Below are 14,290 nucleotides of genomic sequence, written 5' to 3'. Positions count from 1 at the left end.
TTAATAGCTGTAGGTACCTACCACACTTACTAACCACCTTCCAATACTGTTGCCTTTTTGAAAAAAGACATCAGGAGGCAGAGTGAACATCAGAAATAAAATATTTATTGAAAAGGATATTGTTACTTACCCAGTAAGCATCTGTTCTTGGAATGTGGAGCTGTGCTCTGACAGTATGTACTTATTTAACTCTCTGAGATCTAGAATAGGTCTTAACGAGCTGTCCTTTTTGGGAATCAGAAAGTAAAGGGAACAAACCCCTGACCCTTGGTAATGAAGTGGGACTAGTTCTAATGCTCATTTGAGTAATAGAGATTGCACTTTGAGTAACAAAGAGTGCACTTCTTGTTGGAGCAAGTGCTGGTGGTCTGGTGAAAATTTGTGATATTGAGGTGGAATGTTTGGAGGATTGTTGGTAAGCTGCAGGCAATCACCATGTTGGATAATTCCGATCACACATTTGTCGGTTGTTATTGATTCCCAAATGGGGAGAAAGTGTTGAAGTCTTCCTCCAACAGGTGTGGAATAGTCGGAGGGAAGTGTGGGGAAGTCACTGTTTATTTGGGGAAGGGGAATTGCCGGATGTGGAATTTTACATCTGCCCCTGGGACTATTTCTCCTATAAGCTCCTCTGAAAAATCACTTTGTAAAAGATGATTGGGAATTCCCAGTACCTGTGGACTTGGACACTCCCCTGTAAAAGGAGCGCCGAAAGGCACCTCTGCTTGAGGGAAATTGAAGCGTACCCATGGATTTTGTTACATTGGTGTCTTTTTTTAAAAAATTGAGCGCTTGATCACCCTCCGGAGCCAACAAGATGTTTGTTGTCAAAAGGTGTATTGAGAATGGATTGCTGGACTTTAGGTTTGAACCTTGAAATCCATAGCCAGGAACGTCTGCGGAGTAGGATGCTAGTATTTACCCTTCTAGCTCCAGTGTTGACCGCATCCAGAGCGCATCTAATCCAAGTGTTGGAAATTAGTTTACCACTTGAACTAAATATTGAGCTTTGGCCGCATGCGCATCTGGGAGAAACTGTAGTAATTGCTCTATTTCGTCCAAGTGGGCCCTATCGTATCTTGCTAGGAGACCGTGAGTGTTAGCAATACGCCAATGATTAGCTGCTTGTGCAGCTACACATTTGCCAGATGCATCAATTAGTTGAGACTCCTTATCTGGGGGAGGAGCCTCCCCAGATGCTTGAGAATTAGCTTTCTTTCTAGCGTTGGATGCTACTAGAGTCAAGTTGTAATTGACCTTTAATGAAAATAGGGGGGGCAGATTTACAAGCCCCTTTTGAGACGCAGCCACGGCATAAATGTTGAGGCCCATTTACAACGTGACGCATCTAAGAGGATGAGTCACATTGTAAAGCCCTGCGTCACATTATACCTGCGTCAGGTATAATGTATGCAGGGTGGGCGGTCCCGCGCAAAAAGCCACATAGAACTGACGCAGTGAAATCTACAATAATTACTAACACCGAAAAATGAAAATTAGTTAAACCAGAAAATATAATCAAATCAGTTAATGATGCCACATCCATAGTCATCTGAAAGTGGTAAAGCAACCCCTTTTGCTTGAGATATGATCCTCTTTATTAAGATGACAGCAGACTGACATAGAGCTCCCATATCTGCTCAAGAGTAACTGACTGCGAGCATCCGAGGGCCATGCCTGACCAAGAGTAAGTGACTGAGAACTTCCGAGGTCGATGCCTGACCAAGAGTAAGTGACTGAGAACTTCCGAGTGCCATGTCTGCCCAAGAGTAACTGACTGCGAGCATCCGAGTGCCATGACTGCCCAAGAGTAACTGACTGCGAGCATCCGAGTGCCATGACTGCCCAAGAGTAACTGACTGCGAGCATCCGAGTGCCATGACTGCCCAAGAGTAACTGACTGCGAGCATCCGAGTGCCATGACTGCCCAAGAGTAACTGACTGCGAGCATCCGAGTGCCATGACTGCCCAAGAGTAACTGACTGCAAGCATCCGAGGGCCATGTCTACCCAAGAGTAACTTACTGCGAGTAATCAAGGACCATGTCTGCCCAAAAATAACTTAATGCGAGCATCAGAGGGCCATGTCTGCCCAGGAGTAACCGACTGCGAGTATCCGAGGGCCATGACTGCCCAAGAGTAACTGACTGCGAGCATCCGAGGTCGATGTCTGACCAAGAGTAAGTGACTGAGAACTTCCGAGTGCCATGACTGCCCAAGAGTAACTGACTGCGAGCATCAGAGTGCCATGACTGCCTAAAAGAAAGTGACTACAAGCATCCGAGTGCCATGACTGCCCAAGAGTAACTACTGCGAGCATTCAGGTGCCATGCCTGCCTAAGGCTAACTGACTGTGAGCATCCGAGGGCCATGTCTGCCCAAAAATAACTTACTGCGATCATCAGAGGGCCATGTCTGCCCAATAGCAACTTACTGCAAGCATCTGGGGGCCATGTCTGCCCAAGAGTAACTGACTGTGAGCATTTGAGTGCCATGCCTGCCTAAAAGTAACTGACTGCATGCATCCGAGGGCCATGTCTGCCCAAGTGTAACTGGCTGTAAACATATGAGGGCCATGTCTGCACAAGAGTAACTGGCTGTAAACATATGAGGGCCATGTCTGCACAAGAGTAACTGACTGCGAGCATCCGAGGGCCATGTCTGCCCAAGTGTAACTGGCTGTAAACATATGAGGGCCATGTCTGCACAAGAGTAACTGACTGATAGCATCCGAGGGCCATGTCTGCCCAAGTGTAACTGGCTGTGAGCATCTGAGGTCACTATGACCTCCTAGAAATTGTTTAGCGGAACAACATAAGGAAATGTATGAGAGGGCTGTAGCACATCTGCACAACACAACATAATACATGCATGACGCAAACCTCTAAGTCAGATTTTTGAAGCCATGGATGCCAATTTGGATGGTTCTGATTGGCCTAAAATATTGAAAAAACAGCGCAGTGCAAATCTCTGTATCGCATTACTATGCACTGGAAAGGCTCTGGATTCCATGGGCGCTGCCTGGGTTTTCCCACGCACCGTCCATGGATTATGACACATCCTCAAATTTACAAGAACATGTAAACCTGGGGATTGGCTCAAATCTTGCACTGTCCCATGGACGGTATAACGAGGAGAAAGGTCTCTATGTCTCCTCGTTTCTTCCTCTTTCTGAGTGTGCTGGATTTTGCATCACACATAGAAAGAGGACTATGCCTCCAAGGATGGTTTTTGCCCCTTTCTGCTGAAAATAAAAACAATCCTGCTTGCAACGCAGGCACCTTTGCAAAATGGTGCAAGGGTACCTGGGTTGGTGTTAGGCCGCCAAAAGGGTGCCAGCGTAAAGCAAAGGGCAGAAATGCGCGGTATTGTCTCAAACATGGCCCTTTCCTGCCTTTTCCCTGTTGTGCGCTGCTTCACTTTTTTGTAAATCTTCCCCTCATTCGTGCCACAAATGGATCTCTTGCCTCATAGCCCCTTTGTGGTTGGTAAAAAAACGAAAGGGCCTATTTATGCAAAGGCCACACAGCGCAGCGCTGCACTGCGCTGCGCTGCGCTGCACTGCATGACAGTGAAAGCGCAGGATTGCACCATATTTAAAAGGTTACGGCACATTCCTGCCTTCACCCCTGTGTTGGCACCGTTTTGGCTGCCCAGCACCAAAGCCGGCACCGTGATGCCCGGGTGCCTGCCATTAATGCAGGATGGGGCACCTTCCTGCACAAAAACAACCCTGAGAGGGATATTGCTCTATCTATGTGAGCTGTGGAATGTAGCAAGGGAAGTAATGTGGAAAAATAAAGATATTTCTCCTCGCTAGGCCTCAACTGGGACGCCGTATCTTTTTGGTGCATTCCTGGGTTTACCAGTTCTGGTAAATCTGCGAATGCTTTGTAAACCACGGGAGTTGCGTTGTAACAACCACGCGAAGCCCATGGACGCGCTCTCTTGAGCAGAGTAACGCAATGCAGCAATTTGCGCTGTATTGCTTTACTTCGGAATTATTGAGGCGCTCATGGCAACATAAAGAGGCTTTGCGAGGCTTCATAAGTCTCATTCAGGACTTGCGTCGCTCGTGCACCATCTTGCATGATGTAAGAGTTATGTCATTCTGCTTGTAAATATGCCCCTATGTATTTGCATAGCCAAATTAATATATTTTCCAAATTGTGCTTCTAATCTTGTCCTAGCCCTATCGTACATAGCAGTACTTGGTCTCAGGGCATTCAGACCAAGTGCAATACGTAGAAACGTAAGATCATGCTGGCCTCTCCCTCTTGGATTGACTAAGATAACTCTCATCGCTGTTGATCTGAAGTTTAAACTATCCGCTGCCTCTATGCAGCTCTCAGAAATGTCAGCCGACTCCCCCCAGTGTACAAGAGGAGGTCCTGATAGATGCAGAAAGATCAGTGGTGATTTGACAGAGTGTTGAGAGGTGGGCGATGCAAAAACCATAAAACCCTTCAATGACAACTTTGGAGTAAGATCAAGAGCTGAACAAATACTAGGATCAAGCGAGTAAAATAGGAGGGCGATGAACCTTAAATGAGGTAGATTGACCTTTCCAACTCCACTCTAAGCTACACTGGGGAAGCCTTTCACATTCATGTGGTTACATTTACTATTCACACTCCAATCCAAGCTGCAGTGGCGAAAGTGTTGGATATTAAATGGGTTAAATTTATATTTCCATCTCAACTCTAATGTACATTGGGGTTAAATGTATTATTCGCACTCCAATCTAAGGTACGTTCAGGAAGGTGTTGGGCACTGAGGGTGTTACATTTACTATTCGCACTTCAATCTAAGTTTAGGGAAGTAAAAAGGGAGAAATTTACTAGTCCAACTGCAAACTGAGCTACATTGAACGAAGCATTGGACATTGAAGTGATTTAATTTTCTAATCCCATCCCACCATGTGGTGCTTTATAGAAAATATTAAACTTGAAAAGGATATATAAACTATAACTACTATTTTAAATAAATTTGAGAAATGTAACTAATTAAATACGTAACTAAATGTAATAAATACATTAAAAAACTACTGAAAATTGTTGTCATTATTTATCAAATTCTAGAAATAACATAAGATATGACACCAAATTCATTATTTACAATTATTGCCACGTAATAATATGTTATTATTTTGATATATAAAAACGTCATTATGAATAAAATTTATGAATTAATAATGTTTTTCTTTAATCTTTGAATTGAAAAAAGTAAAATATAAACATACTAAACATTAAAAAATAGACAATATTTTAAAATAAAACCAAACATAATTTGAAAGAGTAAAACCTTCAATTAAAAAATAATTATAAAAAAGTTTAAAACAATATAAGACAAATTAAATAACATTAAACAATTATTGTAATCGCTATACTCTAAAACACCCCTCAGCCTTTTCCCCTATATACTCTATATCACACCACTAGAAAAACTTTTCAACATTCTCTCAACACAGTACAATAATATTACAACTAATATAAATAAATTCCTTGAAAAATACTACCCACCCAATACCTTTACAAACCCCAAAACTAATCTGTAGAACATGTAAACACTTTAATAACATTTTTTAAAAACAATACCATTTATAACAGTACATTATGTACAAAAACAATATTATACACAACTTTATTCTATCATAATGATATTTTTAACAACAATATTAAGACAGCACAAAAAACAATATTCTTATCTACAAATATCTGACATTGATATTTTGTTTATCACAATATAAAGGCAGCAGTGTCCTTCTAAACAATATTTTGGTCAAACATCGGTGTAAACCCTTTTTAATATCTCAACAGAGAAATGGGTGTTCTCTACTAGAATGGAGATTTATGATGTAAAATCCTTGGCAGTTATGAGCGGTGATCGGGCCATTTCCACCGCTACTTATTGTGTCTTGATTCATGAATTAACTTCAGTTGTAGGGAAGGGTGACTGGGGTCCCTCCTTCACTCCAGTTCCTCGGAGAGTCTTCTGTAAACTAAGATTATCTTTCACATTCCTTGCTGAGGCATTTGTAAAATCATGTCTGGGGCCTCTCATCCACATCAATGACCCTTTGGTCATGCAGTGACCATGGGTGCTGCATGCTTGCCAGACCCAAAGTACGTTAAATTAAGATGCAGAAGTAAAGCAGATTTGGAGAAACCACATGGAGGTTTTCTCTCTGACAAATACAAACATGTGTCCACTTTAGAACACTCCTCAGACCCAAAGATCTGAGTGAATCAAACCAAAAGGAGGATTGTGGTCAATTGAAACTCTGGGTGACTAGGGATACCCCCTGCAGGACTTGTGGCAGACGTGTCTGAACCTGTGAGACGCCTCTTATCTCCTCTACAATTTGTGTAATGTCACCCGGCATGTCCAGGGCTTGTATGAGTATTAAATCAGATGATAAACAACAGATGAAAGTGAGAGAGACCAAAAGGATATACTCACCAAAAGGCTGCCCTAGAAGATGTACAGGAGAGGAGTAAAAGAGGGGGATAATTTGTAACTTGAAAACAGAACATTAGGACAACTTCCTTACAAACAATGTCTCCCTCCAGTCACAAGTGCTGATGAAGCATCACCAAGCCAGGTAAGAGACAAACATAAATCGGTGAAAGAAAGCCTGGACCTGATTGGTTGTGTGACGGAAGGTGCTCCATCCACCAGTCCTGAAGCTACACTGGAATAACAAACCTGTCTTGTGCTTTTGTGCCCCCAGAGATGCACTTGTGGCTCATAAGGGAAGAGATCGGGTCTGATTGAATGTTTGGGGGCAGAGTAGAGGTCATCGGTGTGGTGGAGGGCATTGCCTCTGTCACCCTGAGGGACCACCGCCCACCACATTCTGGTATAGCGGTCATCTCTGTACTTTGAAAGGAACCAGCAAGAAGATCTGGATATAAATAGTGTATGTCTAAAGTGGAAGGAGCACCCTCTGATATCATAGCAGACCACATTCCATACATCTTTCAGCATCGAGGCTTCTTCCAGTCGCCACATTTCCTGGCCAGAGTAGAGCACGTAGTGCCTGATACATGAGCGTGGACATATCCGTGTCCACATCAGTGATAAAGCGGAGATGGCTGACCCGCTTCATGTATGTGTCTGCTCACCAAGGTACACGCAGAGCGTTTTCCCAACACTGCCAAGTATGTCAAATTGAGGACACAGAAACAAAGGAACGCCGCCTGTTTTCCTTCCAAAGGGCCATCCACCACGTCCTAAGAACCTTTCTGGCCTCTTTATTGGGCAATATCCCTAGTAGCACGCCTAGACTAATCCCAATGAGTGTTCTCCTTTTGACGATGGAACAGAGTATGTCATATTATACAAATGCCCCACCATGGCTTCTACAACTTTAACCCTTCACTCTTATCTAAATGTCATTCCCGCAGGAAACAGTGTTCGGGCTGCCCTTTTCTCAGATGAAATTGTATCTCATGACGTTTCACAGGTATGGACATACATGTCATTGCCGATTACAGAGCAATGACTACATGACCGACTACCGGTTCCTCCCACCCAGGGCATGATTGTGTCCTGACACCTTGTCTCCTCTCCCATCGTCATCCTACAGATTCTGAATATTCTTGTGATGAGAGACGGCCAGTTCCACTCAATAATGTTCAAATCAGAAAGAAAAACCCAGACCAAAAGACCCCTCCCCAAGGGGATGATACAGATGGAACATGTCCAATCCTGAACAAACTAGCCAAATATCTTAGTGGTCCTGTCCTGTGGACCAAAGTGACAGCCATTGAAGGCTTGGGTTGCAAAGCTCTCTCTTGGTCTGAACTGTTCTCTTTCCCGGACCCAGAATGTGAGCCTGAGGAGTGACGGACACCAGAGGGTACCTCACACACCTGCACTGTGGTCTCTCCGTAGAAGGTCGCCTCTTGAAGACCACTTCATCCCCATCACCGGGTGACCTGGGGTTGGCCATGGTCTTCAGGTCCATCATCGTTTGTATCTGCCTCTGACAATGACGTCATAGCGTCAGAGTCTCTAGAGGTGTCGTATTAGGCACCTGAACATTGAGTTCTCACCAGGGCTTCCGCCCATTCCCTGAATGTCTGCTCGGTCATGTAGTTAGTAGAGTCTTTGGTCACTGCCTCAGATATCTCCTCCGTTCCCTCCTCTGCACCATCCAAAGTTGCCCATCGCTGGACCCCGGATTAAACGAGTTTGTTGCCCTTTATTACCTTTAGCGTTGTCAGGAATATTAAAATATTGTTCAGGTCTAGTGACCTCTGTTTCCTCTTTACATTCAGGACTGAGTTAGGTTGGTTCTGACCAGTAAGGGTGTAACCCGAAGATGGTCAGTTCCAGTAGGGGGTTTGCCTGCATCGAGATAGTTACACGGATGGGCCACGACTGGTCGCAACTCTACTCAAGGCATCTAGCGATTGCCTTAAGGGCCACTTTCTCTTTGAGCCAAGGGCAGTGGGTCCCCAACTAGGTAAAATTGCCCCACTGCACTAAGGTTGGTCCACCAAGTCTGCCCTTCACATCCTCAGCGCTCTATCTAGACGTGTCACTCCCTCTTGAAGTTGGTAACTTGTGTTTGGAGGACTGCAATGTCCATTGGTAACACAGATAACTTCATCTCAGTGTCACTGCCACAACGAAGGCTTCCCTGGGGCACCCTTGGCACAGTTACAACCAGTGACACCAAAACAGGTCTGATGTCCAGACCTTCTTGGGTCTTGTGAAGGTGTGATGGATTAAGTCTGATCATGCACTCACTGGGTCACTGGGTCCACCCACAGCCCTGTCCGTGAACAAGGATGAAGGGTGACGCAAGGTAGCAATGTGCAAATAATGCCTACCTCATAACGAAAAAAGTTACGAGCTAGTCCCAGATGTGGGTCTGGTCCTAACAAGCCGGCTTCAGCAACCCTTATGTAAAGGTGGGTGGAACCTACCACATTTATAACACTAAGGGGGAGCACACTTTTCAACAAGATTATCTGAGGTCCTGGGCCTGTCTCTCACTCCATGGTCACTCTGAGATTTATATGGAGACCTCACGTCAGTTCAGGGATTTGTCGAACCAGCACACTTTAAGGAGACGAGGTTTAAAAGATCATTGGTATATTCAGTTATGAAATGCTATGGTTACAGATATACAAATGTAATTGTTATCTTCATTTATGGAAAAACCCTTGTTTTCCAAACTCTTCCCATGATGGTATGGTACAAGTTTTGTCTAGTAGAGAACTATAAACTCTAGGGTCTGATTCGCAAAGTTAAAATTACACTTTTGTGTAAGTTTACAATTTTTTTGAATTCACAAAGGGATTTATGACTAGTACCTTTACGATACATTAAAAGGAGGGCAGTCGTCCTGTTGTTTTATGTGCAGAGACTCCGTACTCATAACGGTTCTACTCGTAAATCCCAGTGTGAATACCAAACAATCGTAAACGTACACACTTTGTAGATCAGGCCCAAGCTCAAGTATTTGAAGAAGTTTTCATTCCTTCTCTGAATTGTCTGTAACATATTCCATTCCTCAGATATGGTTCTTTAAATATTTAAAATTATTAACATTTGAAAGTAATCAATCTTCTGTTGTCCTGAGATCAATGATACATATGGAATATTTGGCCTCTACTAGACATAAAGGTACATTGGTCAGATCTCGCAATGGCCACAGAAAAGCACTGGAATCAAGCACAATACCTGATAGTTAATCATGTAGAAATTGACTATTACTCAATGCCTAAAGGCTTTAAATATATCTGGGCTTAAATTTACACTGGACATTTATTTAACCAAGGAAATCCTGGTTTCATGGGCTTGCCCTACAGGTCAGTGAAGCCGACACTGCTCAATTCTTCGTTAACTGTCGGTCAGTTTGGACTGACAGCCAACAAGAATTCCTAGAGCCAAGCAAGCTGGTAGACACCACCATTTCCCCTTTTCCCAAATTGATATTGTTAGGGCTGTCAGAATCACCCCCACGCAGGCAGTGGAGAGGAGGCAGCTAATATTTAGAAAGAAGGGGTGTGCAGACTTTGTGCCATCAGACTCTTTGCCTCCTGCACTTGAAGGTGGCAAAATATCTCTGGGTCTGGTGGGGAGGGGGGAACACCCCATAAGAAGACAAAAAAACAAGAGACAGATGAGTTTGCCCCGCGGTGAAATGTCCACAAATAGAAGGGATCTGCTATCTCCTCAGGGATCACCATTGTTTACCCAGGAGTCATGGGATCTGCTATCTCCTTGGGGATCCCATTGTGTGCCCAGATGTTTTGGGATCATCTGTCTCCTTGGGATCAACCTTGTGTGCACCATTGTGTGCCCCGGAGTTATGGAATCTGCTGATCTAGATCAGCAGATTCCATAACTCCGGGGCACACAATGGTGATCCCAAGGAGACAGATGATCCCAAAACATCTGGGCACACAATGGGATCCCCAAGGAGATAGCAGATCCCATGACTCCTGGGTAAACAATGGTGATCCCTGAGGAGATAGCAGATCCCATAACTTCTGGGGACACTACGGTGACCCTAGAGGAAATATAAAATCCCATAACTCCTTGGTACACAACGGCGATCCCCAAAGAGATAGCAGAGCCTATAACCTCAGGGCACACAACGTGATCCAGAAAGAGATAGAAGATTCTATAACTCATGGGCATACAATGGTGATCCCAGAGGAGTTAGCAAATCCCATAACTCCTGGGTACACAATGTGATCCCCAAGGATGTAGCAGAGCCTATAACTCCTGGGTACACAACGTGATCCTCACGAAGACACAAGAGAATCTGTCCTGGATCGCGCCTTTGGGGTCTCACGTGCACACATTCTGAACTCTGTACTTTTATTTCTTAGTTTGGATTTAGTGTGGTTCCAGTTAGGCATCAAGCCTTCAGTGCTTTGTAGCTGTCCTAGGACCCCTTTCAAAGACTTCAAGCCTGGGTTACTAGAAGAGGAAGGTTGTGTAGTGTAGTTCCAATACCCCTTATAGGCTCTGTGCATTGGAATAATATACACTATAGTTGTGGCGTAGGACTGAGTTCAGTATGTCTCTATCGAGTACATTAAACTTAATTACTTGTGTGTGCCAGCAAGCTCAGAGGTCACTAGAAACCTCTCGAATGAACAAGAAGGGACTAGTCTCTGGCAACCGCATCAACATGACAACTTTGTTTCCCTTAGAATCGGAACAGTTCTCAGAATCGTGGAAACAATAGATAACAGTTTCACTCAGTCAATCGTGCATGCTTAGTTTCTACAGAGTTACACAGAAATAGATAGATGGGCGTTTCAATAAAAAGGGTTTATTGAACAGTCTTATTTCTTGTGTAAGAGATATGAACTGCTACAATCGTAAGACAGAATGCAAAGTATAATACATGCAGCGTCAGCAGTAAGATAAAATAATACTGCAGTAGCATGGTTTGTAGCTATGACATATATTCATAAAATACATACATAAATAACACAGGCTAAAATGTGACTACTCATCTGGTGCTTCTAAATAGTTGAACCCCAGTGTACCTCACCTAAGTGTAGTATGAAGTAAGAAGTAGGTGCTGTTTAGCTATAGTCTAGTTCATCTATAGTTAGTATTTGCCAGAAGTCCCTCTAGGTTCTAGTCTGCTCCATACCTTAGAATGAGAGAGGTTGGAATCTCAATCTCTAACACCCTGCAAGGGAGTCAGAAACACTGGAGCTGGATTCTCTGCGAGGCGGATGACAATGTCTGGTCAGTGCATCAGGCGGAAATTCGAATTTCTTCCGAACTTGCTGTGGCGAGCTGTGTAGCCGAGCCGTGCAAGTATGCAGCTGTGACTTGCCATGGCAAGTGAAGGTATATTTATACCTTGAAAGCGTTTAGGAATGCCAGTATTGACGTAAAAGTTGGGCAGAGGAACGTCATGAATGAACCCCTAAGGAATAGATGTTCGTGCATAATAAATGAGTTCTTGGAGAAATCAATGATCCAAGCAGGGGAAGTCTTAAAGGCTTAAGAGTCTGGTTTTCCAAGAACGTGTTGTGACGTGGGATGGACGGATGTAGGTGACCGTGCATGTATTTGGTTTGCATGGGCAATGCTTAAATAAGGACTGGGAATCTATGTCTAAATGACATAGAGTTGTGCCTATATAAGGGCATACATCGGGAAAGCTATATATGGGTAGGTAAGTCAACACACAACAGTTGATGGTGAACCTTGTCATATGTTATGATCATTCCATGAAGAGTGAGTGACCGAAGCATGGCAACAGCGCCACCTTCCATCCTGACCTTCCGCACAGGGTCACACCTTGTCAAAGGAGTGAGAGTCTAGTATGCAAGCTATAAAGCACATCAGGAAATAACATTCTAAATAAGTACAACATCTTAAGATAGAGAAAGTGCACCTACAAAACACCACATTCCACACTCAGTAATTCAGACTGAATAGAATTGTGAGTCCAAATATTCTGACTCTAAACATCAAGAACTAAAATGGGCATTTTTAAAACTCCAAGTTTGAAGTTATTATCATTTGTAAAATTAGCATGTAAAACTGTTCAACAGTATTTGTGCTCATGGCTTACCAGGTCTACAGTCGCAGAGCAAGAAGTTAGACAAATGGAAATAGGACTTACCACAACAGGAAACCCGCCCTGTGAGGGACGAATAAAAGAGGGAGAAAAAGGAGAATGAGTTAAGTCTGAAATCTGTATTTCAATGTTAATTGCTGTCTAAGTAGAAACACTAGGCTTGACATCATGTTTGTTATCTCACTCTTCAGAGTGGTTGCCGCTCTGCACGGTTGATGCTTTACTGCCTGACTATACTATGAGACGACGCCCGACTTCTTCGCGAAGGATAGAATGATGCAGTGGTGCAACCTAAAGTGATGCCCCCCTGCAGAGTGTCATAAGGAGTCCCTCTTATATAGCAGATATGATTGGTGTTGGCCTGATTGGGGGAACCCTTGAAGGGCTGGGGAGGGGGGATGCAGGGTTGCCCCCCCTGCACTGCCGGGCTCTAGGGCTGTGCTATGTTCTGGTTTGATTTATATTCAGAATCACTCACGCTTCCAAGAGTCACTTATCAGAGGCTAGAGTAACATGCTGGCAGTACCGTGTTAGGTCCAGTCTAAATACAGCCAGCTTCAGGTTTTCAAAAAAATTACCAAACAAAAAACATACATTTATAGGGACTCCCAATCAATACACTTTCACCATTGGTCTATTGACATGCCACTCTAATTATGCTCCCTCCCACCCCAGCACAAGTTAAAAAGATCAGCCTATTGCAACCATTGGATTCCTTCATTTTGGGTGACTGCATTGTGCCCTTCCGCATGTGCACTTACACCTACAAAACATTTCCCCAAAACAGAAATTGTTAGGCAGTTGCATTTCCCAATGACTGATAGCCCCATATGTATGGTAGGGTTAGGTCAACTATTATAATAACTCTCAAGACATTTGTTGGAAATTACAATGTTCATTCCTCACCATAAATCAAATGTGTTATATTTATTTATCCTACTGAAAAGGAGCACCAACCATTAGAGTAGCTAAAGTGTATATGCAGATTTTTAGGTTGAAACCACACCCACCAGAGTAGAGGCCCCCCAGTAACCACACCATCCCTTTTGGAATGTTGCACCAACACTCTCAGCATGCACAACAAATGCAGCTTAATTTAAGAATTTCAATGCATTCAACTGTTGAAGACATCTAGTGATGACTAGTGGAACTGCGCCTTGATGTAGAAAGAAAATAAATGCTTTTCCATTTCATTCACAGGGCCTTGAGGAACTGAAGCTATAGGCAGGAATTTTGAAGATTTAGCCTTTGACTTGAGAAAGACATCTAGTAACAACTTGAGGAATTACAGGTTTGTGTAGATAGATAGATAGATAGATAGATAGATAGATAGATAGATAGATAGATAGATAGATAGATAGATAGATAGATAGATAGATAGATAGATAGATAGATAGATAGATAGATAGATAGATAGATAGATAGATAGATAGATAGATAGATAGATAGATAGATAGATAGATAGATAGATAGATAGATAGATAGATAGATAGATAGATACGGTCGCTCCCCATGCTCCCAAGGCTTTTGGTATCGTAGCGCTTTCAAGCTGATTTGATCACCGCTGCTGATAGTTGGTCTGCGCTTCGCTCGCTCTGCTGCCATTTCATTTGCGCGATTTCATTGTCATTGTTTGTGATTTCCTAGCACTATAGTGCCTCTGCATTGCTGCCATTACCTGTATTGTCATATTGTCATTTGTCCAGCCTGGTAG

At 43.4% G+C, this 14,290-nt stretch overlaps 1 long non-coding RNA gene across 1 annotated transcript in view; it reads right to left on the bottom strand.

Annotated features, from left to right (window-relative positions):
• Positions 1-14,290, bottom strand: part of LOC144826383 (uncharacterized) — a 187,281-nt gene that overhangs the window by 67,674 nt on the left and 105,317 nt on the right. Inside the window, exon 3 of the long non-coding RNA XR_013609809.1 lies at positions 12,571-12,639. This is a non-coding gene — a long non-coding RNA (uncharacterized LOC144826383). The remainder of the gene's footprint in view (positions 1-12,570; positions 12,640-14,290) is intronic.

Source organism: Lissotriton helveticus, chromosome 3_2 (assembly GCF_964261635.1).
Source record: "Lissotriton helveticus chromosome 3_2, aLisHel1.1, whole genome shotgun sequence".
Taxonomy (NCBI): domain Eukaryota; kingdom Metazoa; phylum Chordata; class Amphibia; order Caudata; family Salamandridae; genus Lissotriton; species Lissotriton helveticus.
Note: the sequence above shows the minus strand (reverse complement) of the source record. Positions and strands in the feature narration are given on the sequence as shown.